The 24,605-nt window shown below is 49.5% G+C and overlaps 2 protein-coding genes across 2 annotated transcripts in view; both read right to left on the bottom strand.

Moving 5' to 3' along the window:
- The window catches only part of LOC115466831 (E3 SUMO-protein ligase KIAA1586-like), a 42,585-nt gene extending 37,411 nt beyond the window's left edge, over positions 1–5,174 (bottom strand). The window contains exon 1 of the mRNA XM_030198377.1: positions 5,142–5,174. The gene's annotated coding sequence lies outside the window, so the exon portion shown is untranslated. The remainder of the gene's footprint in view (positions 1–5,141) is intronic.
- LOC115466832 (gastrula zinc finger protein XlCGF26.1-like) overlaps positions 1–24,605 on the bottom strand; it is a 230,390-nt gene that overhangs the window by 181,786 nt on the left and 23,999 nt on the right. The window lies entirely within an intron of this gene.

The following is a 24,605-nucleotide window of genomic DNA, read 5'->3' as shown; positions in this document are numbered from 1 at the left end:
GTTCACTAGAGACTAATAGTGTAATAATCTCTCAAGGCTAAGGTAACCGCTTGCCTTATACTCCTTAGGTTTATGTTTTTTAACAAACATCTTACCCAATACACGATATTTCCGGGGAAGCCACATTAAAGAACACAAAGGACAAGATCTTGCAGAGTCCTGCTCCAACCCTATCCACTGCTTCTGGGGTCTAACATGAAATCATTCAATCGCTGCCTGGGCCTGAGCAGCTTTATAATACCAATACACTTTCGGAACCCTCAGACCACCTTTTTTCTGATCCCGATAAAGCAACATTCTAGAGAGATGTGGACGTTTATTGGACCAAATAAAGCGAAGAAGGCGGTCTTGGAGACCTGGGAGAAAGGAACAAGACAAACCGAGAGAGAGAATCTGGAAGAGATACATCAAATGCGGCAACACATTCATTTTCTGAGTAGCAATCTGTCCAAACCAAGAGAGCTCAATGGAACCCCAACCCTCCAGATCTTTGTATAGCTCCTGCAAGAGGGGAGGATAATTAGCTGAAAATAGATCAAAAAAAATTCTTGGTAAGATAAATTCCCAAGTACTTGATACTTCAGGTCACCCAACGAAAAGAAAAGGCTTGTTGTATAGATTGTAAAATCGGACCAGAAATACCAACAGCCATAGCTTCCGATTTAGTCATGTTGAGCTTGAACCCTGAAACAGCAGAATAATCAGCTAAAGCTTGATTAAATTAGGCAAAGAGAGTAACGGTTTGGTTAAGGTAAGCAAGATATCATCAGCAAACAGTGCCAACTTATATTCCTGACCACCTACCTTAATGCCCGAGACATTAGGCTTAGAACGAATTGCAATAGCCAGGGGTTCCATAACCAAGGCAAATAGCATTGGTGAGAGAGGGCATCCTTGACGGGTTCCTCTAGACAAAGGAAAAGTAGCAGAATTACCACCTTTAATTCACATACACGCGCTAGGAGAGTAATAAAGAGCTTGGGTCCAACCCCTAAAGCCCGACCCAAATCCCAATCGCTCCATAACATTAATCATAAAAGGCCAATGAACCCGGTCAAATGCCTTTTCAGCATCTAATCCTAAAAGACAAGGGAGTTTTTAACTTATTAGCCACATGCAGCAAGTTAACCATACGGCTAACGTTATCTTTAGCTTGTCTTTGAGGAACGAACCCTACTTGATCAGGATGGATTAGATCAGGAAGGACTTTCGTTAGTCGATTCGCTAGGACCTTAGCTATAATTTTAACATCAGAATTAAGAATGGAAATAGGGTGATAGGAGGCACAGTCCACCTTATCCTTGCCTGGCTTTGGAATCACTGCTATCCAAGCTTCCATCATAGAGGGAGGCAACACCTCCCCATCCCAAACCCCACTAAGAATCTCTACCAACAGTCCTATAAAAATCGTTCGGTAAGCCACCCAGACCTGGGGCCTTCCCAGTGGGCAGGTCCTTAATGACTTTGACAACCACAGGCACCGCTGCTGATCTGTCAAGGAAGGAAGTAAGGGGATGATAAAAAAGCCTCAATAGCGACTGGGTGAATCGTAGAGTCAGCCGACTATAAGGACTGGTAAAAAGATTGGAAATGCTGACGAATTGAAGAAGTCCTAGTCAGCACTTTATTCTTACCATCTCCAATGCGAAGAATAGTATGATCAAATCTTTGCTGCCTCAACTTAAGGGCCAATAAACGCCCCGGCTTATTATGATGAAAATACTGAAACTGTTTTTGTTGAGCCCGGATAAATTGCAATTGGTCTGAGTAAATATTGTCTAATTTTAACCGGAGAGCTTGGATCTGGCCTTAGAGTAGAGATCGAATAAGAGGACTTATGGAGATCCTCCAAGTGGGACAATTGTGAGATGCAGTCAGCAACTTCCTTTCGCCTGGCCCGAGCCCGAGTGCTAGCCTGTTTTAAAAAGAACCCCCTTGTTACAGCCTTTAAAGCATCCCAAACAATCCCCAGAGAGGGACCCAAATTCAAATTAGTATCAAGATATTCCCTCAAGAGTGTTCTATAGTTAGCTAAGATCTTATCCTCCTTCAGCAAAGAGGTGTTCAAAGTCCACCTACTGCCCTTATCTTCCTCACAAAAGGATGAAAGCTGAACCCAGGTCAGAGCATGGTCCGAAATGGTAATGGAACCAATACCTGAGAGACAACTCCCCTGAATCAACGAGACTTCAAATAACAAATGGTCAATACGGAAGTATGAGTCATGAGCATGGGAATAGAAAGAATAACCCCTGTCCTCTGGATGATGTAGACGCCACGCATCGCAAATGGCTAAAGATCGAGCCAGACCAACCAACGCTTTAGAATTTTTAACATCAATTCCCGACATGGCACCAGACCTATCCAACGCTAGGTCAAAAGATGAATTAAAGTCGCCTCCTAACACCAGTTTACCATAGGGATCAGATTAAACCACCCTGCCAAGCCTGAGAAAAATTCCCCCTGAGAATCGTTGGACGCATAAACAGCGACCAAGGTAAAAGCTAAATTATTCAATAATACATGCAGAAGCAAAAATCTACCAGCAGGGTCACGCTTAGTTTTCAGCACCTGAACCTGCAAATAAGAAGGAAGCAAGATTGCAACGCCCCGCTTCCTCGACGCGTCAGCAGCAGAAGCGCAATAGACATATGGGTAATGATGATGAAACAAATATTTTTCATGTTCCCTCTTTAAATGAGTCTCCTGTAGAAATGTAATTTGAGGTTTATGGAACAGCAATTCCTTAAAGAACTTTTGACGCTTTTGTGGAGAGTTCAGACCCTTGACATTATATGTCAAAAACTTTAGATCCACACTCATTTAGAGTTCCTCACTGAAGCTTATTAACTGTGATACAACTTGAAAACCTCGAAAATGTTGGAAGGAGAGGGAGAGAGAAAAAAAATGACAACCCCCCCCATGCCCCCCCCCCCCCCCGTTTCTGCAAAACACCACACAAACAAGAGTACGGAATAATAGCTAAGCGAGATAGTACCAACCTATATCATCATGAAACAAAGGTAACAATAAGGCACTAGACCCCGATGAAGATTGCCTAATCCACCCCCCACCACCCTCCAGAGCAACCCCACACACATCACCCACCACTAGACAGGGACAGACAAAGTCCCCTAACTAGGAAAAAGAACCCCACCACACCCGAAACACCACCCAAGCCGCCCCTACCCACGGATCCCACCTACACACAGGCATGATAGAGGTATATAAAATAATGAGTGGAGTGGAACAGGTGGATGTGAAGCGTCTGTTCACGCTTTCCAAAAATACTAGGACTATGGGGCATGCGATGAAACTACAGTGTAGTCAATTTAAAACAAATCGGAGAAACATTTTCTTCACCAACGTGTAATTAAACTCTGGAATTCGTTGCCGGAGAAAGTGGTGAAGGCGGTTAGCTTAGCAGAGTTTAAAAAGGGGTTGGACGGTTTCCTAAAGGACAAGTCCATAAACCTCTACTAAATGGACTTGGGAAAAATCCACAAATCCAGGAATAACATGTATAGAATGTTTGTACGTTTGGGAAGCTTGCCAGGTGCCCTTGGCCTGGATTGGCCGCTGTCGTGGACAGGATGCTGGGCTCGATGGACCCTTGGTCTTTTCCCAGTATGGCATTACTTATGTACCCCAACCACCCAAATACTAACCAATTCTGACACACACACAAAAAAAAAACTCCACTCAGCCCCAAGACCCCAGTCATACCAAACCCCCTCATACAACCCTTTCTCAATGACAAGCCAACTGATGTACACATCATGAACACATCGTATATAACCTTAATTATAGCCATAACAGCAAGTCCCACAGAGCATCTTGAATATGACTGCAAACAGACCAAGCAATCCATTCAGGTGTCTGCCGGGGCAGTCTTGGATTTGCTGGGAACACGTTTCCATTTTTGGAGTTTAGCCCGAGTTGTGGTGGCTAGGTCTATGGGCGGAGTCTCAGTAGTCGTCAATCCCTCGGCGTACAGAATCTTCCAAACCTCAGAGAGGAATCAAATCTAGTGCAATTTCCCCCCCACTATAAAGCAGCAGTAGGGGATCTTATGTTTTATTAAAATGTCCAGCGTAGGTTTCATCGGACGTCATTGGGACAGTGTAAGCAGAGATAAATCTTGGATTACCTTAATTTGAGCCTCATTATAGTCAATGAGTGGAAACTTGTGGGCCCGCTGCAGCACTTGTTCTTTAATGGAAAAGGCAGTAGAACAGACAACGTCCCGAGGTCGGTTATCAACTCTCTTTCCTAGGGCTCTGTGCGCCCTTTCAATAGCTATGTCCTCAGTCCCGAGCAACTTTCCACAGAGCATCTTAACAATCGTGACATCTTCTTTGTCCCCCACCTCAGGAACCTTGTAAGCTCTTTGAGCAGGGACTGTCTTTCTTCTATGTTTGTACAGCGCTGCGTATGCCTTGTAGCGCTATAGAAATGCTAAATAGTAGTAGTAGTAGTAGGAACCCCACGAAAACGGAGGTTATTCCTGCGGCCTCGGTTTTTCTAAGTCGTCCACTTTGTATTGCAGATCTTCATAATACTCAAAAAGCTTAAATAATCATAATTCAGCCCCGCTCACCTGCTCATCATGCTCCTCCGCACGTGCCTCCAAGTCCTCCACGCACCCGCCCAACTCTCGCAGATCAACGCTCAGGACATCCATGCGCTCTAGAATTTCTTCTTTGGAGGATTTGATCGCCTCCCGAATCTATGTTAAGCATTTGGTTATGTCTTTTGAAAGACCCCATTTAGAAGAAGCTTTACCTGCCTCAATAAGGGACATAGCGGAGTCAGAGTGCGAGGTGCGAGCCAACGACAACACGTGGCACCGCAGGGCCTTGCCCGCTTGCCTTACTGGTTGGCACTCGCTCTCCTTCCGAGCTGTTGACATAGCTTCCATACGACCAGAAAAGCCCTCACAAGTCAAAAACATTGCCCCGATTAAAAGATTTTTCAAATCAGGGGTGGATGGTTGCTGATATTGCTTAAAGAGGCAGGGACGCGTCGGAGCTACAGACTCAGGCAGCCATTCAGGTCCTAAGTGTCCAAATGTTTGATGTTTTACACCATCTCCTGTGATCTAAAAATGCAAACCCATTAAATCCGAAACATTTACTTACTGTTGGAGTCATTTGGATTTTCTTTTCCCTCCCACTCAGATTGTTGAGTGAAATATTTCTCATCTTCATTTTTAATCTTGAATACAACATCAGGATTAACAATTGAATAACCTGCCAATAAAAAGTAGGAAAATTACTGGAGAGGTTCCGTCTCTGATGGAGCCGTGTGTGATGTGTGCGTATATGTGTATATACAGATATCTTGGGGTGTGTGTATTTGTCTGACAAAGCTTGGAGAGAAGAGGCAGCAGTGACCTGACACTTGGTTAGATTATATCATAGAGTTTTCCTGGTACAGAGATTTCTCTTCATAGTCCTCCTAGGTGGAAGCATTGCAGGTGCCAATCTTCTGGCTATCATTTGGAGAGGTTATATGCTGTACACTATAGTTGACTCGTATACAGCTGATATGTCATAACCTTATCCAGAAGTCTCAGAAGAAATCTTTGAGGTAAATCCTCTCTTTGGATTTCTGTTTACATAAATAACTTTCCTAAATCTTACTGCACAGATTGTGTGTTTTTAGGTTTCATTGCACATTCAGGCAAACACTTCACTGGTTAAGTGCTGTCAAGTGATGGATGTAATCATCTGTGGAATACAGGGTTGCACTGAGCTTCAGCACAAAATGTTTTAATGCAAGTGCTGAACGTTACTCGAGTGTCCCGTTCCGGGCCCTTACCTGGCACCCCGCGGGCCGGAGCGGGAGGTTGGGGCGCCCGGGGAATGCGGGCCGACGGGGGAGGGCTGCCACGGGGATCGCCGCGACTGCGAGTGGCTCCGAGGCCGGCGATCCAGAAGAACTAACGCCGGCCTCGGAGAAGGAGATCCGTCGGCCAAGATGGCGTCGGCGGCGTCGGCGTTCCCCTCGCTGCAGCAGGAACAGCGAGGAGGCTCCGCCCACGCGCGCCGGATTGGCGCATCCTCATAGGAACTCCGCCCATCGGACGGAGGGACCAATCCGGGCCCCGCTACCGGCCGGGACGGAGAGGATTGGTCCCAGCTGTTCTCCAGCCAGGACGAGCGGGGGATTTAAACGGAAGCACGGAGGGGACCCAGTGCTTCCGTTTTCTTGTTTGAAGCCATCCAGCTAAGCGATTTCCAAGTCTGTGTTCGTTCCTCGTGACTGCTAGCCGTCTGCTAGCTATTTCCAAGACTGTGTTTGTTCCTTATGCCAGCTAGCCGTCCTGCTAGCTATTTCCAAGACTGTGTTTGTTCCTCATGCCAGCTAGCCGTCCTGCTAGCTATTTCCAAGACTGTGTTTGTTCCTCGTGCCAGCTAGCCGTCCTGCTAGCTATTTCCAAGACTGTGTTTGTTCCTCGTGCCAGCTAGCCGTCCTGCTAGCTATTTCCAAGACTGTGTTTGTTCCTCATGCCAGCTAGCCGTCCTGCTAGCTATTTCCAAGACTGTGTTTGTTCCCCATGCCAGCTAGCCGTCCTGCTAGCTATTTCCAAGACTGTGGTTGTTCCCCATGCCAGCTAGCCGTCTGCTAGCTATTTCCAAGACTGTGTTTGTTCCTCATGCCAGCTAGCCGGTCCGCTAGCTATTTCCAAGACTGTGTTTGTTCCTCATGCCAGCTAGCCGTCCTGCTAGTAATTGCCAAGTCAGCGTACGTCCCAGTTGTCAGCTAGCCGCCCGGCTAAGCCACGGTACCAAGGACTCTGTACCCACATCCGGCCAGGCCAGCCGTCACCCCGTGGTTCCAGCAGTCCTGCTGGCCGCCCGCAGCTGAGGGCTCAACCCTCGGTGAACAGCGGTCGCCGCGGGTGAAGATTCGGGGTGCTCGGTTATTTCCTGGGCCTAGTGGAGCTCGGGAAAACTCGAGAGCTCACCTACACCAGAGTGACATCAGAGCCGCGACAGAAAACGGAAGCCATGAGCTCGCCGACGCAACCTGATCTACGGGACCTGGCCAAGGTTCTCCAGCAGCAACAGGAACAGCTTAATGCCCTGTCTGGGGCTCTCCAGAATGTATGTTCTCAACTTTCCACGCTTCAGGTACAGAACCAGGCCGCTGCGGTCCAAGGGGCCGCAGCAGCTCCCCGTATGGGAGGGTTCCGCGTGGGACCTCGGTTCCCTGAGCCGGCACGATACGATGGGAACCCGGCAGGTTGTCGAGGGTTTCTCCACCAGTGTAATCTGGCCTTCCGGATGCAACCGGAGGCCTTTGCTTCGGATCAAAGTAAGGTAGGCTACATTATGGGCCTTTGTGAAGGAAAGGCCCGGGACTGGGTGGTCCCTCTGGACGAACAACATGATCCCATTTTGGAGGATTATAGCGAATTTCAGCGCCGGTTCCGGATGGTGTTTGACATTCCGGGAAGACCCTCCTCCGTGGCATCGGAGCTGCTCCGGATTCATCAGGGAGAGGGTACAGTGGCCGACTATGCCATCCGGTTTCGTACCTTAGCCGCAGAGCTGCGTTGGAATCCGGAGTCCTTGATGGCCATTTTTATGGAAGGATTACAAGAACGAATCAAGGATGAATTAGCGGGACGGGAGATTCCCGGACCTTTGGATGCCCTCATCTCACTCTGTATCCGGGTGGACACCCGATTCCAGGAGCGAGCCAGAGCCCGGATGGAGCGGCAGAAGTGGGTACGAGGGGCCTCCAAGACGAGCAAAGGGCCGTCTTCTCGCCAGGCGAGCCGGGACACTACGGAGCCCGGGGAGGAGCCCATGGTAATGGGCCGGCAACGGTTGACTCCCGCCGAAAGACAGCAACGACAGTCTAATGGACTGTGCTTCTATCGTGGGCAGGCTGGGCATTTCCTCCGGACTTGTTCCATCCGGCCGGGAAATGCGCTCCCCAAGGCACCCTGAGGGGAGGGTTCTTGGGGCACTCCGCTCCCCTACAGGACACCTTGCTCATCCTACCAGTGACCTTGCGGTGGCAGGAGGCCACGGTTCAGACCCGAGCCCTGGTGGACTCGGGGTCTGGGGGTAATTTTATTGGGCTCAAACTGCTGCAGCAAATGGGCTGGCCCACGCTCCCCCGGAGACCAATGCTGCGGATAACCTCCATCCAGGGAACTACCCTTCCCCAGCCGGTCACTGAGATTACTCCTATATTGGGACTGCAAGTGGGGGAGGACCATCGGGAGGAAGCCGAATTCTTAGTGTTATCCCGGACCATCCACCCGGTGGTTCTGGGATTGCCATGGCTACGATACCATAACCCGGTTATCGACTGGACCGGGGGAAAGATTCAAGCTTGGGGCCATTCCTGTCAAGAGACCTGTTGTAAAGGTCGGGCTGGCAGCTGTCCGGCTTTAAATACGTTGCCCGGGGAAGGACCAAGTGAACTGGGCTCCCTGCCTATGGATTATAGAGACTTTGCTGATGTGTTTAGTCCCAAGGAGGCGGAGGTATTACCGCCGCATAGGTCCTTTGACTGTGCTATTAATCTGAAGACAGATACGGTACCCCCACGGGGCCGACTGTACAAACTGTCCCGAGGAGAAGTCAAGGCTATGCGAGAGTATATCCATGAGAATCTACGGAAAGGGTTCATTCAGCCGTCTACATCCCCAGCCGGGGCGGGGTTTTTTTTTTTGTTGCCAAGAAGGATGGAACCCTGAGACCTTGCATTGACTATCGGGGATTAAATGCCATCACCGTGAAGGATCGGTTCCCGCTGCCACTCATTCCCGAGCTCTTGGACAGACTGCAAGGAGCTCAGATCTTCACGAAGCTAGATCTGCGGGGAGCCTACAATCTAGTACGAATCCGGTCAGGGGATGAATGGAAAACGGCCTTCAATACCCATGAGGGACATTTTGAATATCGGGTAATGCCATTTGGTCTCTGTAATGCCCCTGCGGTGTTTCAACGTCTTATCAATTGTGTACTAGAAGAATTCCTCAATTCCACGGTGATTGTATATCTGGACGACATCCTAGTTTACTCTAAGGACCCCAGGGAGCATCCGGGCCATGTACGCGCGGTGCTGTACCGCCTACGTCAAGCCCATCTATTTGCTAAGCTGAGTAAGTGCGCCTTCCATCAGCGATCCCTACCATTTTTGGGGCACATCCTGCTTCCAGGGGGGTTACAGATGGAACCAGACAAGCTCCAAGCCATTCGAGAGTGGCCCCAACCGAAGGGCCTGAAGGCCTTACAACGATTCTTGGGCTTCGCCAATTATTATCGCCAATTTATTCCCCAGTATTCCAGGTTGACAACCCCGCTGACGGCGCTCACCCATAAGAACGCTAGGGTCAGGGATTGGCCGCCAGAGGCGCAAGCGGCTTTCCATCAAGTCAAAGAGGCTTTTGAGTCCGCGTCTATTCTGCTGACACCTGACCCTGAGAAGCCCTTCACGGTAGAGGTGGACGCATCCGCTCTAGGGGCCGGGGCGGTCATTTCTCAAATCAACCCCGAAGGCCGGCGTCAACCGTGCTCCTTCTTTTCACGTAAATTCTCTCCAGCCGAGCGGAATTATACGGTTGGGGATAGAGAACTCTTGGCCCTGAAACTAGCACTGCAAGAGTGGAGACACTTACTGGAAGGAGCGGAACACCGGTTCACGGTCATCACGGATCATAAGAACCTCCTATACCTCCAAGAGGCCCAGCGGCTGAATCCCCGACAGGCCCGGTGGTCATTATTCTTTGCTAGGTTTCATTTTCAACTAGTGTTCCGGGCGGCCTCCCAGAATACCCCGGCAGATGCGCTCTCCCGGGCCTTTGAGGTACCAGAAGAGACTAAGGAGACTCACCCTATGTTAGACCCCGCTTGTCTCAGTGCGGCCACAGGGGAGGTTGCCCAAGTCCAGAAATTCGTGGCGGCCGCGGATCGGAAGAGGGTTCTGCAATGGGGACACTCGTCTAGATGGGCCGGGCACTTTGGGTACCACAAGACACTCCGATTCATCACGAGACAGTATCGATGGCCACAGATGAGACGAGATATCCTCCAGTTTGTTACCTCGTGCCCGGTATGTGCCCGAACCAAGCCAGTAGGAGGACCCCCCGTGGGAGACCTACAACCTTTGCCCATACCGACCGGCCCCTGGTCGGAGATATCCATGGACTTTATCACGGACTTACCGCGTTCCCAGGGTCAGACGGTGATCTGGGTGGTGATAGATCGGTTCTCTAAAATGGCTCACTTTGTTCCCTTCACAAACATTCCGACGGCCGCCGCTCTAGCTCAAGCGTTCATTCACCACATCTTTCGACTACATGGACTGCCCACTCGGATCATCAGTGACCGAGGGCCCCAATTTACCTCCCGCTTCTGGAGAACGTTGTGCAAGGCCTTGGGAGTGGAGAACCATTTTTCATCCGCTTACCATCCTCAAACCAATGGCATGGTTGAGAGGATAAACCAAACCCTGAAAGGATTCTTAAGAGCCTTTGTCAACCAACGACAAGATAACTGGGCTTCTCTACTTTCATGGGCCGAGTTCGCCTATAACCAAAGTGCTCACTCATCCTCAGGACAGTCCCCGTTCTTCCTGGTATATGGACGACATCCGCGGCTTCCAGGGCCGTTCCCGGCTACCGCCATGACCCCGGCTGGGGACCAAGCTGTAGCCGACCTACAAAAGGTCTGGAGGATGGCTAGGGAACAATTACAGAAAACCGCGACCAAGGACAAGCTCTTTGCTGACCGCCATCGGCGGCCCGCCCCCGTGCTCCAACCAGGACAGAAAGTATGGTTAAGCACGAAACACCTGAGACTCCGAGGATCTTCCCGAAGACTGGGACAGCGGTACGCGGGACCATATGCAATCCAAGAACGAATTGGGCCAGTAACATATCGATTGCGGTTACCCGCCACCCTACGAGTACATAACGCCTTCCATATCTCGCTATTGAAGAGGTTCCGGGAATCCAGGTGGCACCCGCCTCCAGCCCAGGAAAAGGATCTCCAGGTGGCTCCGGACCCGGAGTACGAGGTAGGAGAGATTCTCGACTCAAAGTGGCGGCGGGGAAGACTGTATTATTTGTTATCCTGGAAATCGTTTGGCCCCGAAGATAATTCCTGGGAACCCGTGGCTAATGTTCATGCTCCAGAACTGGTCAAAGCCTTCCACGCCCAATATCCGTCCAAACCCGGGCCCCGGAGGAAGGGGTCTTCCGGGGAGGATACTGTCCCGTTCCGGGCCCTTACCTGGCGCCCCGCGGGCCGGAGCGGGAGGTTGGGGCGCCCGGGGAATGCGGGCCGACGGGGGAGGGCTGCCACGGGGATCGCCGCGACTGCGAGTGGCTCCGAGGCCGGCGATCCAGAAGAACTAACGCCGGCCTCGGAGAAGGAGATCCGCCGGCCAAGATGGCGGCGCCGGCGTTCCCCTCGCTGCAGCAGGAACAGCGAGGAGGCTCCGCCCACGCGCGCCGGATTGGCGCATCCTCATAGGAACTCCGCCCATCGGACGGAGGGACCAATCCGGGCCCCGCTACCGGCCGGGACGGAGAGGATTGGTCCCAGCTGTTCTCCAGCCAGGACGAGCGGGGGATTTAAACGGAAGCACGGAGGGGACCCAGTGCTTCCGTTTTCTTGTTTGAAGCCATCCAGCTAAGCGATTTCCAAGTCTGTGTTCGTTCCTCGTGACTGCTAGCCGTCTGCTAGCTATTTCCAAGACTGTGTTTGTTCCTTATGCCAGCTAGCCGTCCTGCTAGCTATTTCCAAGACTGTGTTTGTTCCTCATGCCAGCTAGCCGTCCTGCTAGCTATTTCCAAGACTGTGTTTGTTCCTCGTGCCAGCTAGCCGTCCTGCTAGCTATTTCCAAGACTGTGTTTGTTCCTCTTGCCAGCTAGCCGTCCTGCTAGCTATTTCCAAGACTGTGTTTTTTTTCCTCATGCCAGCTAGCCGTCCTGCTAGCTATTTCCAAGACTGTGTTTGTTCCTCGTGCCAGCTAGCCGTCCTGCTAGCTATTTCCAAGACTGTGTTTGTTCCTCATGCCAGCTAGCCGTCCTGCTAGCTATTTCCAAGACTGTGTTTGTTCCCCATGCCAGCTAGCCGTCCTGCTAGCTATTTCCAAGACTGTGGTTGTTCCCCATGCCAGCTAGCCGTCTGCTAGCTATTTCCAAGACTGTGTTTGTTCCTCATGCCAGCTAGCCGGTCCGCTAGCTATTTCCAAGACTGTGTTTGTTCCTCATGCCAGCTAGCCGTCCTGCTAGTAATTGCCAAGTCAGCGTACGTCCCAGTTGTCAGCTAGCCGCCCGGCTAAGCCACGGTACCAAGGACTCTGTACTCACATCCGGCCAGGCCAGCCGTCACCCCGTGGTTCCAGCAGTCCTGCTGGCCGCCCGCAGCTGAGGGCTCAACCCTCGGTGAACGGCGGTCGCCGCGGGTGAAGATTCGGGGTGCTCGGTTATTTCCTGGGCCTAGTGGAGCTCGGGAAAACTCGAGAGCTCACCTACACCAGAGTGACATCAGAGCCGCGACATCGAGACAGTAAACTAATGACAAGCAAATTACTGATGTACAAGAAAATGTGCAATGATGGAAAAACAGCACAAATTACGGATTGACTTTGGAATACACAAAATGGTTCCATGTAAGGTACAGTATAGGAATTCAGAATGGTTTGCTCTCACGTTGTCAAGCATTTAACACTGGATTGCAAATTGGACTGTTTTTGAGTGAATACCCAGAAACTAACAACAGTAAGACATTTGATTACTGAAGGAGAATTTAAAAGTGCAGGTCATTCATAAGAATAACAGCAGAGTCACTGCGAGTTGGACTAAGCAGATAAGTTCATGTTTTTAGTATCTTTGGATGAGTGACCCACATTGGACATCTGTATACACATGAGGAAAACAACCAGTAAGACAATAGCGGACAGTACAAATAATGCTTTAAAAGGATTAAAAACTGTTGGAATAGGTAACGTGATTTTTGAAGCCAATTAGCAACTAGGGAAATATTTGTCATTCAGAACTTAATAGTAGTATTTTGGGGGGATATAATGAAAATACGAGAAGAAATAAAGTTGATTTTTTTTTAATTAGGTTTCCTAGTAATTTTTGGAAACTGGACTTTAATAGGTACCCCAGTGTGTATTAGATTGATTAAATTTTAACTGCCAGACCTTTTGACCATTCTTCTACTTTTTGGAGATCTTATCTCACAGCTTCTACTCCCTCGGGATAATCCACTCTATTGGCTATCTTTGTGTCATCCGTAAAAAGGCAAACTTTTATTTATTTATTAGGATTTATTTACCCCCTCTTTGAAGGAATTCAGCAAGAATAGATAAAACATGAGCAATAGGCAATTACAGCAGTAAAAATATTCAAATAACAATAAAAAGTATGGCATAGTATACTACTTACATTATCAACACAATATGTAAGAACATTTTAATTGATAGTGAAGGGTAAAGCAAAGATGGAACATATCGATAGGTAAGACAGTAAGAACAGTTAAAAAGTAAGGTGACTGATTTAAAGAAAGTTGCACATGAGGTCAGAGATGGTTTAATATTGTGGATATTCTGTATACCTGACTTGCTGGGGTGCCTCCAGGACCTGGTTTGGGAGCCACTGTCCTATCCCATGACTCTCCAATTTCCTCTGGAGTCTTTCATCAGGTATTTTGTCAAATACTATTTTATGTGTTGTTCCTGAGATCTGCTTTATGTATCTTTTTGGGTTGAAATAGCTCTTTGAAATTGGCCTTTAAGGGAAGATTCTCTGTTTGTGTGTTATTTCTGAGGTCTGCTTTGTGTATCTTTTTGAGTTATTGAGGCCGATGTGATTCTGTCTCCTGGCTTGTCTTTCTGTAGTTAGTTGGTATTGGTAGGTGCACCTTGGAGTAGTCTAGGTTTTGAAAAATTACTCCTGTGCAGTTGACCGCCCTTGGTTTTGTTGAATTTCTACTGACTGTCCTGCCAAAGCTGAATGTAAGGAGTGTGCTTGGTTTCTGGTTGAATTTTCCCAATTTCTGTTTTTACAATATTCACGCTAAGCCAGAACAGGGTTGAAATGCATAGCTTAGTCATAGTAACACTTTTCCCTACTGAAGGAGCTTATTATAATCTAAGATAGTATGTTTGGTTATTGCTTGCTGTTAACAAAATTGTGTTATGTTAAACTGTACCTGCTGTACATCACCTTGGGTGAATCTCTTCATAAAGGTGATTATTAAATCCCAATCAATCAATCAATGAAATAAAATATTTGCACTATTTTTATTATACTTTGTTGTGGAGTTAATACTTTCTATTACTTGGGTGTAGGAGATTGGATCTAAGGATAAGGGGATCACATTTGATTCTGACATTTAACTCTCTAATGTTGGGCTTGTTATAGATCCATTTCTCTTAGAATTTATACTGCCAGGTACCCCAATGACACCACAAAATGTGTTTTTTTTTTGTTACATTTGTACCCCGCACTTTCCCACTCATGGCAGGCTCAATGCAGCTTACATGGGGCAATGGAGGGTTAACTGACTTGCCCAGAGTCACAAGGAGCTGCCTGTGCCTGAAGTGGGAATCGAACTCAGTTCCTCAGGACCAAAGTCCACCACCCTAACCACTAGGCCGCACCTACAAACTGTACATTCCACCAAGATCCAGATGTGATTAGATTGATATCTAGATAGGATAATAACTAACCTGCACCCCGGTATTAATTTCTTAGGATTCGAGGTTTCAGTTAACTTTACTTTTATAGTTCAGGCTGTGTTCGTATAGCTACTGGAAGTTTGGAACTCTTCTCGGGCTATGTTGTCTTTGTTTATGTTTCACTGAGTACATGCTTTGTCAACAATTCTGCTTTGTCAGAATTCCCAGACTAGAGGTCCTCGAATATAGAGTTTTGTTTTCTATGTCAGGAGACAGCCTGTTTTTAAGTAAAACCATGCTTTTTAAATTTAAAGACAGCCCTGTTTTGCATTCATGAGCACGAGTGTCTAATTCAATGTAGAAGAACTATAAGACATACCATGCCAATGTTAAAAGCTGTGCCCTAGAAAAGTAATTAATTGTAGTGATTACAGTCACATTAATTAGCACTAGTATGCATCAAGAATACTAAGTTAAAGCAGTAAGAGGGCCATTTGTAAGTTGTCCCGTGATTAGTAAAGTGTCAGTGTCACATAGTTAAGGTAGAGACAGATGATGTTTCCTTGTTGACAGAGTGTACTGAGTCCAGGAAGGGTGTGGTACATCTGTTCAAGAGGATAGTGTGACTCCTGGTATTAACCATGCTCCCTTCTCTTCGGAATACTGGAGAGGCCCTGCTAGCCATGTTCACCTCTTCTCAGAAGCCTGGAGAGGCCCCTATGCTTACTGATCCTGCGGAGGTAAAAGGTCAGGCCAGGAACAGACTGCTTACCTATGTGACTGGTAGTAGTGAAGCATACGAGGACACCTTAGCCCTGCTAGAAAGGGGTATAACTCCTGACGATGTGTTATCTATGTGAGCTCCTCAACTCCGTGAATAGGGGGATGATGGAACAAAGGAAATTTGTCACTATGACAGCCATGAACAGAATTTGTGTTGACCTACATGTAGCAACAGACCAGTTAGTGGATGAATTGAGAACACTACTACTATTACTTATCATTTCTATAGTGCTACTAGATGTACGCAGTGCTGTACACTTGAACATGAAGAGACAGTCCCTGTTCAAAAAAGGTTACAATCTAATCAGGACAAATAAAGATGCTGTGGAGGACTTGTAGCCGATCTGCATATCCTCACAGCTTTCTCCGAGGTGACTCCCAGGTCCACTCCAATCCTCCCAGGGCCTTCGCTCTAGCTGTCCAGCGCTCCCACCAGCTGCCTTCCATGTGCTGTGGAGGACTTGCAGCCCATCTGCGTATCCTCACAGCCTTCTCCGGGGTGACTCCCAGGTCCACAAGGATCATCCCAGGACCTTTGCTCCAGGTGCCATGCATCATCATTTTCTCTATACACTTTGTATTTCTCCCAGTTACTACTTATGGATCCTGTATACTTTCTATTCTTGGTACTGTCCCTTCCCAATCTCCTTCTCCATTTCAAACCACTGTATACAGCAGGAACACATTGCCCACCTTTTGCTTTCACCATCTGTCTTCTCCCTTTCTCTCAGCTCTCAACCTTCAACATTTCCTTCCTTCCATTCAACCATCTCTATTCTATATAAGCACAGCTCGACTTTGTTGCTGTCATCACGTCTCTCCTACTGTTCTCTGTACTCTCTTGCTCCCTCGCCTTCTGTCCACTGGGGATATCAATCCCAATCCTGGTCCTCCACATCAGCTCTCATCCTATTCGTGCCGGTCAAATCGTGACGTCTTCAATCTAATTTCTGTTCGTATCTTCCCCCCTTCTTCCCTGCTTTTCTCATGTGCTCTTCAAACATGCCACAGGTACACCATTCCTCAAAAAACGTTCACTGGACTCAACCTGTCCTTCCAGCTATCACCCTATCTCCCTCCTCCTTTTCCTATCCAAGATACTGGAATATGATATTCACTGCCGTTGTCTTTCTTTCATCTCAAGCTATTCTTGATCCACTTCAATCTGGCTTTTGCCCTCTACATTCAACTGAAATAGCCCTTGCTAAAGTCTCCAATGACCTGTTCCTGGCCAGATCCAAAGGTCTCTATTCTATCATCATCCTCCTATATCTATCTGATGCCTTTGACACTGTTGATCTCCGCCTACTCCTTGATACGCTGTCCTCACTTGGATTTCAGGGCTCTGTTCTTTTCTGGTTTTCTTCTTATCTCTCCCATTGTACTTTTAGTGTATACGCTGGTGGATCCTCCTCCATGTCTATCCCACTATCAGTTGGGGGATCTGTCCTGGAACCTCTTCTTTCTCCATCTATACTTCTTCCCTTGTTACTCTGATCTCATCCTATGGTTTTCAGTTATCACCTTTATGCTGATGACTCTCAGATCTACCTTTCCACACCAGAAATTTCAGGCCAAAGTATCACACCCTGCCTTTCTGACATTGCACCGCCATCTGAAACTAAACATGACCAAGACTGAGCTTCTTATCGTTCCCCCTAAACCAACCTCTTTAGCAGTTCCATCCCCTCTACCATTTTGGTTGCTCTTCTTTGAACCTTTTCTAACTCCGCTATATCTTTTTTCAGATACGGAGACTAGAATTGAACATAGTACTCAAGGTAAAATTATGCATCATACCTGATCATTTTCTTTCCCTTAATCATAGCCGATCAATCCATAGACTGGTAGGTCGTGTCCATCTACCAGCAGGTGGAGATAGAGAGCAATCTTTTGCCTCCCTATATGTGGTCATGTGCTGCCAGAAACTCCTCAGTATGTCGATATCAAAGCTCCATCCGCAGGACTCAGCACTTAGAGAATTACACCCACAAAGGGACACTCTGCCCAGCTCACCACCGCCAAAGCGGGGGAGGGGAAATATTCCAGCGCACCACCGCTGGGGCGGTGGGCAGGAAACCACACCCGCCGATGCGGGGGGAACTGGCTTATCCTGCTACCGCAACCGCGAGAGGAGCTGGCTTACCCTAACACCGCCGAAGCGGGAGGGATACAAAGCTGCCCTACAGCCGCACGAAGTGGGAGGGGGCACCGGCATAATTTATTTATCAATCCAGCCACCCCCGAAACGGGGGGGGGGGGAGAGGAAGCAGCAGCTCACTGTAACACAAAATCGTCTCAACTCGATGGAAGTCCAATTGGAGGAAGTTGAACACGAAGTCCTCGTGAACAGGAACTGAAGACTGAACTTGAACCTGAAATATAACCAGAACACAAACAATACAGATATCTTGGAGGGGCTATGGATTGATCAGCTATGATTAAGGGAAAGAAAATTATCAGGTATGATACATAATTTTACCTTCCCTATCATCAAGCCGATCAATCCATAGACTGGTGGGATGTACCGGAGCAGTACTCACCCAGGGCGGGACATGGAAATCCCTGAATGCAACACTGAAGCTCCAAACTGGGCCTCGACCCGAGCAGCCACATCCAAGCGGTAATGTCGTGAGAAGGTATGAGCCGACGACCAAGTAGCCGCTCTGCAAATCTCTTCCAAGGAGACAGATCTGGACTCCGCCATCGAGGCCGCCTGTGCTCTAGTAGAGTGTGCCTTCAGCTGAATAGGCGGAATCTTCCCTGCCGCCACATAAGCTGCCACAATCGTCTCCTTGACCCAACGTACCACCGTAGGCTTAGATGCCTGCAGACCCTTACGAGGGCCTGCAAACAGCACGAACAGGTGATCCGACTTCCAGAAATCATTGGTCACTTCCAAGTATCTGATGATGACCCGTCTAACATCCAGACATTTGAGAGCAGGGTACTCCTCTGGGTAATCCTTCCTACGAAAGGAGGGTAGACAAAACTGCTGATTTACATGGAAGCGAGAAACAATCTTGGGCAGGAAGGAAGGCACTGGCCGAATCGACACTCCTGCCTCAGTGAACTGCAGGAACGGCTCTCTACACGAGAGCGCCTGGAGCTCGGAAACTCTTCTGGCTGAGGTGATAGCCACCAGGAAGACCGCTTTCAACGTCAGGTCCTTCAGCGATGCCCTTGCCAAGGGCTCGAAGGGCGGCTTCTGCAAGGTCTGTAGCACCAGATTGAGATTCCACGTAGGCACTATTGAGTGCAGAGGAGGGCGCAGGTGATTAACTCCTTTGAGAAAGCGCACCACATCTGGCTGTGAAGCCAGAGAAGCCCCCTTCAGATGACTCCTGAAGCAAGCTAGAGCCACCACCTGGACTTTCAGCGAACTGAGCGACAGGCCTTTCTCCAGACCCTCTTGCAGGAACGCCAACACTGAAGATATTGGAACAGTGAAGGGCGATAAAGAGCCTGCCTCGCACCATGATGCAAAGGTACGCCAAACCCTGGCGTAAGTGGTAGAAGTAGAGCGCTTCCTCGCTCTCAGCATAGTGGCGATAACCTTGTTTGAGAAGCCCTTCTTCCTCAGCCGCTTCCGCTCAACAGCCAGGCCGTAAGACCAAAGGGGGAGGGATCCTCCATCACCACGGGACCCTGATGCAAGAGGCCCCGCTCTGCTGGCAGCCGCAGAGGGCCGTCCACTGAGAGCCTGATTAAGTCCACATACCAGGGACGTCTGGGCCAATCTGGACCCACCAGGATCACCCGGCCCGGATGCTTTGCCACCCGGCCTAGAACTCTGCCCATCATGGGCCAGGGCGGGAACACGTAGAGAAGCTCCTGTGTCGGCCACTGCTGGAGAAGAGCATTGACTCCCAGAGATAGAGGGTCCCGTCCTCTGCTGAAAAAGCGCGGCACTTGGCAATTGGCCGAGGACGCCATCAGATCCAGGCTCGGCTGGCCCCAGCGCTTCGTGATGTCCAAGAACGCCCGAGCAGACAGTTGCCACTCTCCGGGATCCAAGGTATGGCGACTGAGAAAGTCCGCCTTGACATTCCTGACTCCCGCAATGTGGGCCGCCGACAGCTGTTCCAGATTCGCCTCCGCCCAAAGGCATAGCTTCATGGCCTCCTTGGCTAGAGGGGCGCTCCTGGTACCTCCCTGGCGATTGACATAGGCCACAGCCGTGGCACTGTCCGACAGGACCCGTACAGGCCTCAGCACCAGTACCGGGAGAAACTCCAGAAGCGCCAACCGAATGACTCGGAGTTCCAGGAGGTTGGTGGACCACTTCATCTCTGCAGGAGACCAGAGCCCCTGCGCTGTCCTTCCCAGACAGTGGGCTCCCCAGCCCGTCAAGCAGGTGTCCATCGTGACAACAACCCACTCCGAGGTCGTAAGACGCATTCCTGCGGACAGCTTGCCTGGCCTCAGCCACCAACTCAGCGCCTTTTGCACCGCTGGATCCAAGGGAAGGCGTACAGCGTAATCCTCCGAAACTGGAGTCCACTGCCGCAGAAGAGAGTGCTGTAGTGGTCTCATATGAGCCCTGGCCCAGGGCACTACCTCCATCGTGGCCATCATGGAGCCCAACAGCTGCACATAGTCCCAAGCCCGAACAGTAGAGGAGGCTAGGAACTGGTCCACCTGGGCCCGAAGCTTGACGCTCCGGTTGTCTGGCAGGAACACTCTGCCCACTTGGGTGTCGAATTGAACTCCCAGATACTCCAGGGACTGAGTCGGGCGCAGCTGGCTTTTCTCCCAGTTGATGATCCATCCCAGGGATCTCAGAAGAGCAATGACCCTGTCTGTAGCTCTCCCGCACTCTGCATAGGAAGGGGCTCAGATCAGCCAGTCGTCCAGATAGGGATGGACTTGCACTCCCTCCTTGCAGAGGTAAGCCGCGATGACCACCATTACTTTGGAGAAGGTCCGCGGAGCAGTAGCCAACCCGAACGGGAGGGCTCTGAACTGGAAGTGTCGTCCCAGTACTGCAACGCGCAGAAAACGCTGATGAGGCGGCCAGATGGGAATATGTAGGTAAGCTTCCTTTATGTCCAGGGATGCCAGGAATTCTCCCTTTTTCACCACAGCTATTACGGAGCAGAGAGTCTCCATTCGGAAGTGCCGTATCTTTAAGGCCCGATTGACTCCCTAGAGGTCGAGGATAGGCCGCACAGCACCTCCCTTCTTTGGCACCACACAGTAAATGGAGTAACGTCCCTTGCCAAGTTGATCTACTGGCACTGGGGCCACCGCGCCCAGGCGGAGCAGGTTGTCCAAAGTCTGCTGTACTGCCGCCACTTTGACTGGAGACTTGCAGGGAGAGTTTACAAACCCGTCTCTTAGGGACCGGCAGAACTCTAACTTGTAGCCGTCTCTGATGACTTCCAGAACCCAAGCGTCTGAAGTTACCCTGGTCCACTCGCCCAGAAACGAGGATAGCCGTCCTACGATCTGCTCTGGGGCATGGACCAGGGCCCCTTCATTGGGTACGAGACCCTGGACGAGGGCCGGAGAACGAACCTTTGGGACGGCGGTCCCTGTGAAAGGAATGCTGCTTGGGGGAGAAGATCCGCTTGAAAGAAGAGGAGGAAGAGGAGGCCGACTTGCCCGGGCAATACTGACGGGCTGCCTGAAATCGGCCCTTGGAGGGCCCAGGGCGAGCACTGCCGGCCCAAGCCCTGTCCTCCGGCAACCTCTTGCCCTTAGATGTGCCGAGCTCCGTCACGATCTTGTCCAGTTCGTCCCCAAAGAGCAGCTTGCCTTTAAAAGGCAACTTGGCTAGGCGAGATTTTGAGGCATGGTCAGCCGACCAGTGCTTGAGCCATAGCCACCGCCGGGCAGAGACTGTCTGAGCCATACCTTTAGCCGAGGCTCTCAAGACATCATTCAGCAAGTCCGCCAAGTAGGCCAAGCCCGACTCCAGGGCCGGCCAGTCCGCCCTCAAGGAAGAATCCGAGGGGGAAGCCCACTGCAAAACGATCAGGCATGCCCTGGCCACATAGGAGCTGCAAACTGAGGCTTGCAAACTCAGGGCGGCCGCCTCAAAGGCCGACTTTAAGGCCGCCTCCAATCTCCTGTCCTGAGCGTCCTTAAGGGCAGTGCCACCTTCCACCGGCAGAGCCGTCTTCTTAGTCACCGCAGTGATTAAAGAGTCTACTGTAGGCCAGAGAAAGGCCTCCCGTTCACCCTCAGGCAGAGGGTACAGATGGGACATGGCTCTGGCTACCTTAAGGCTCGCTTCAGGGGCATCCCATTGAGCCGAAATTAAAGTCTGCATGGCTTCATGAACGTGGAAGGTTCTAGGCGGGCGCTTAGGTGCTATCATAATGGCCGAGCCCGCCGAGGCTGAGAGAGAGAGCCTTCCTCAAGAGATGAAATTTTCAAAATGCTCATGGCCTGCACAAACAGGTTGGGCAAATCCTCTGAGCGAAAAAGCCACGCTGCAGAGGGGTCATCCGCTCCATCCGAGCGAGGATCAGTCTCCTCCAAAGAATCCCCTAAGGACGTTTGGGAGAACTCAGATACGCTGCCCTCATCCACATCAGAGGAGACCGAGTCCCCTAGGGCCTGGAGATCCACCCGAGGGCGTTTGATCATGGAAGCCTCATCACCCTTATCAGACAGGGGAGCAGGGGCAGCGTTTGCATAAGGAAAGCCTGATGCAGCAGCAAAATAAACTCAGGGGAGAAATCCCCCAGTCTGTGCACTTCTGCAGCCTGGGCCAAGGCCCTAGAGGCACTCTCAACCTGCACTCCCAAGAGCGGGGGAGAGGCGCGCTGCGCATCTAAAATGGCGTCCGCCGCGACACTCCGTGAAGGAGCCGCGCGGGAAGAATGGCGCTTTAATTTTGCCGACTTTATACCGTCGCCCGAGTCAAGGGCGACCATACTATTAACGTCTCCCACCTCAAGGGCGGCCCAAGAAGAAGCCGACTGAGCAGCGTTGCCGGCCACAACTGGGAGGCCGGCCAGCGGGGGATGGGCGCCTAAGGCAGGAAAAACCACCGCACCGGAGGAAAACCCGGGGAACTCTCCCGACTCCGAAAAGGCATCCCAAAAAGGTGTCTCTGCCTTTTAACCCCCTGCTTCCCCGCTAGACGCGTGCACGCGGTCCGGGGAGTGTCTTTTCGCGCCCTTGCCATCCGACGCCATAGCCACGTGGAGACCGTTCGGGGAACCCCCTGCCCGCTAGTAAAAGGTAAAATTACCTGCTTCTTGGTCCGAGCTGCAACGATTTGGAGTCCCAGTGAGCAGCTGCAAACAAAAGACCTTTTTCTCTCAAAGACGTCTATTTCTGTTTTTTTTTTTTTTTGAAACGGACCCAGCGGGAGGGGGGAGAAAAGGAGGGACCTGGAACCACCAGGTTTCACTTGCTCAAGAAGAGCCCTCAACCCCAGGTACTCAACAAAACCTAAACAATTAGGCTTGGAGACCTAGCCAGAGCTGCTGCGATACAGAACATACTGAGGAGTTTCCGGCAGCACATGACCACATATAGGGAGGCAAAAGATTGCTCTCTATCTCCACCTGCTGGTAGATGGACACAACCCACCAGTCTATGGATTGATCGGCTTGATGATAGGGAAGGTGAGGTCGCACCATGGAGCAATACAGAGGCATTATAATACTTTTCGTCTTATTTTGCATCCCTCTCCTAATAATTACTAGCATCCTATTTGCCTTCTTGGCTGCCGAAGCACACTGAACAGAAGATTTCAGTGTGTATTGTCTAGAATGACACCAAGGTTTTATTCTTGAGTGCTGACTCCTAAAGTGGATCCTAGCATCAGATAGCTATGATTCAGATTGTTCCCAATATGCATCACTTTGCTTTTGTCTACAATAAATTTCATCTGTCATTTGGATGCCCAGTCTTCTAGCTTCCTAAGGTCTTCCTGCAATTTTTCCACAAATCACAAGTGTTTTGACAACTTTTAATAGTTTCCTCTCATCTGCATATTTTAATCACCTCACTTACTTGCTACAGAAGGGTGAGTCTGTTCAGACATCTCTGGCTCAGGATGATCCATGAAGGGGAGATCTTCCTCTTGTTTAATGTTCAGTGAGAACACAGACGTTACAACTGGAATGCCTGTGAGAGAAAACACATTTACAAGGATTCACCAAGTATCTGATAATACTAAATTAGGAAACCAATTTTAAGTGTCCAAATGTTTGATGTTAATGACCTATCTCCTGTGATCTAAAAATGCTAAACCCATTAAATCCAAAACATTTACTTACCGTTGGTAGAGTCATTTAGATTTTCTTTTCCCTCCCACTCAGATTGATGACTGAAATATTTCTCATCTTCCTTTTTAATCTTGAATATAACATCAGGATTAACAATTGAATAACCTGTCAATAAGAAGTAGGAAAATTACATTTCAGTTGTACTTGCAAAATCCCACAGGAGACTACTAATACCTAATCTACAGCCTCGATTCCAATTTGGCATTTCTTTTGTCTACATTCGACCTCTGAGAAGAGAACACCCGGCTATTTCAACTACTCCAATAAGAAATTAATCTTTTCCAAAATCTGCATGCCATTTTTCAAGTGTGACAAAATGTAGACTCTATTGTATCTATGTCCCACATCACCTTCCGAATACCAGAGAGCACTGCTAACTTTTGGGGACAGATAGCACATGGGCTCTCTACATGATAACCATAGCCTTTAATTTTTTTTGTGCCCATTAATTTTGTATCCTGTGCTATCTCATCTCTAGTATTCTAGGACCCTTTTCTGTTTTGAAATAACATATATGTCTTGCTTCATTCGGATTGCGCAAGCCATAAGAGGGGTGTATAGGACAAAGACATGGAAAGACCCAATTTTGTACACCGCAAGTATTATAAGACCTCTACAGGCCCAATTTACGTTAGACTCTTCCAGGTTGAGGCACTATCTGCTACAACTGTCAAGTTACAGGACCACATGTCTTGGGTCCACTTGAAAGATGTGCGGGTTTGCCCTACCACAGAACCAGATGTTTCCAGCTCAACCACCACAGAACCATCCACTTCCCTCACCAGACCAACAACTGCCACCTCTACTGATTCCTTGCCCAGATCATCATGGAAATCCAGAATCTCCACCTACACTGATTCCCCAGCCACCACTCATCCCATTGCCTGTAAATGAAGTTCAAAATTT

This window comes from Microcaecilia unicolor, chromosome 3 (genome assembly GCF_901765095.1).
Source record: "Microcaecilia unicolor chromosome 3, aMicUni1.1, whole genome shotgun sequence".
Taxonomy (NCBI): Eukaryota; Metazoa; Chordata; class Amphibia; order Gymnophiona; family Siphonopidae; genus Microcaecilia; species Microcaecilia unicolor.
Note: the sequence above shows the minus strand (reverse complement) of the source record. Positions and strands in the feature narration are given on the sequence as shown.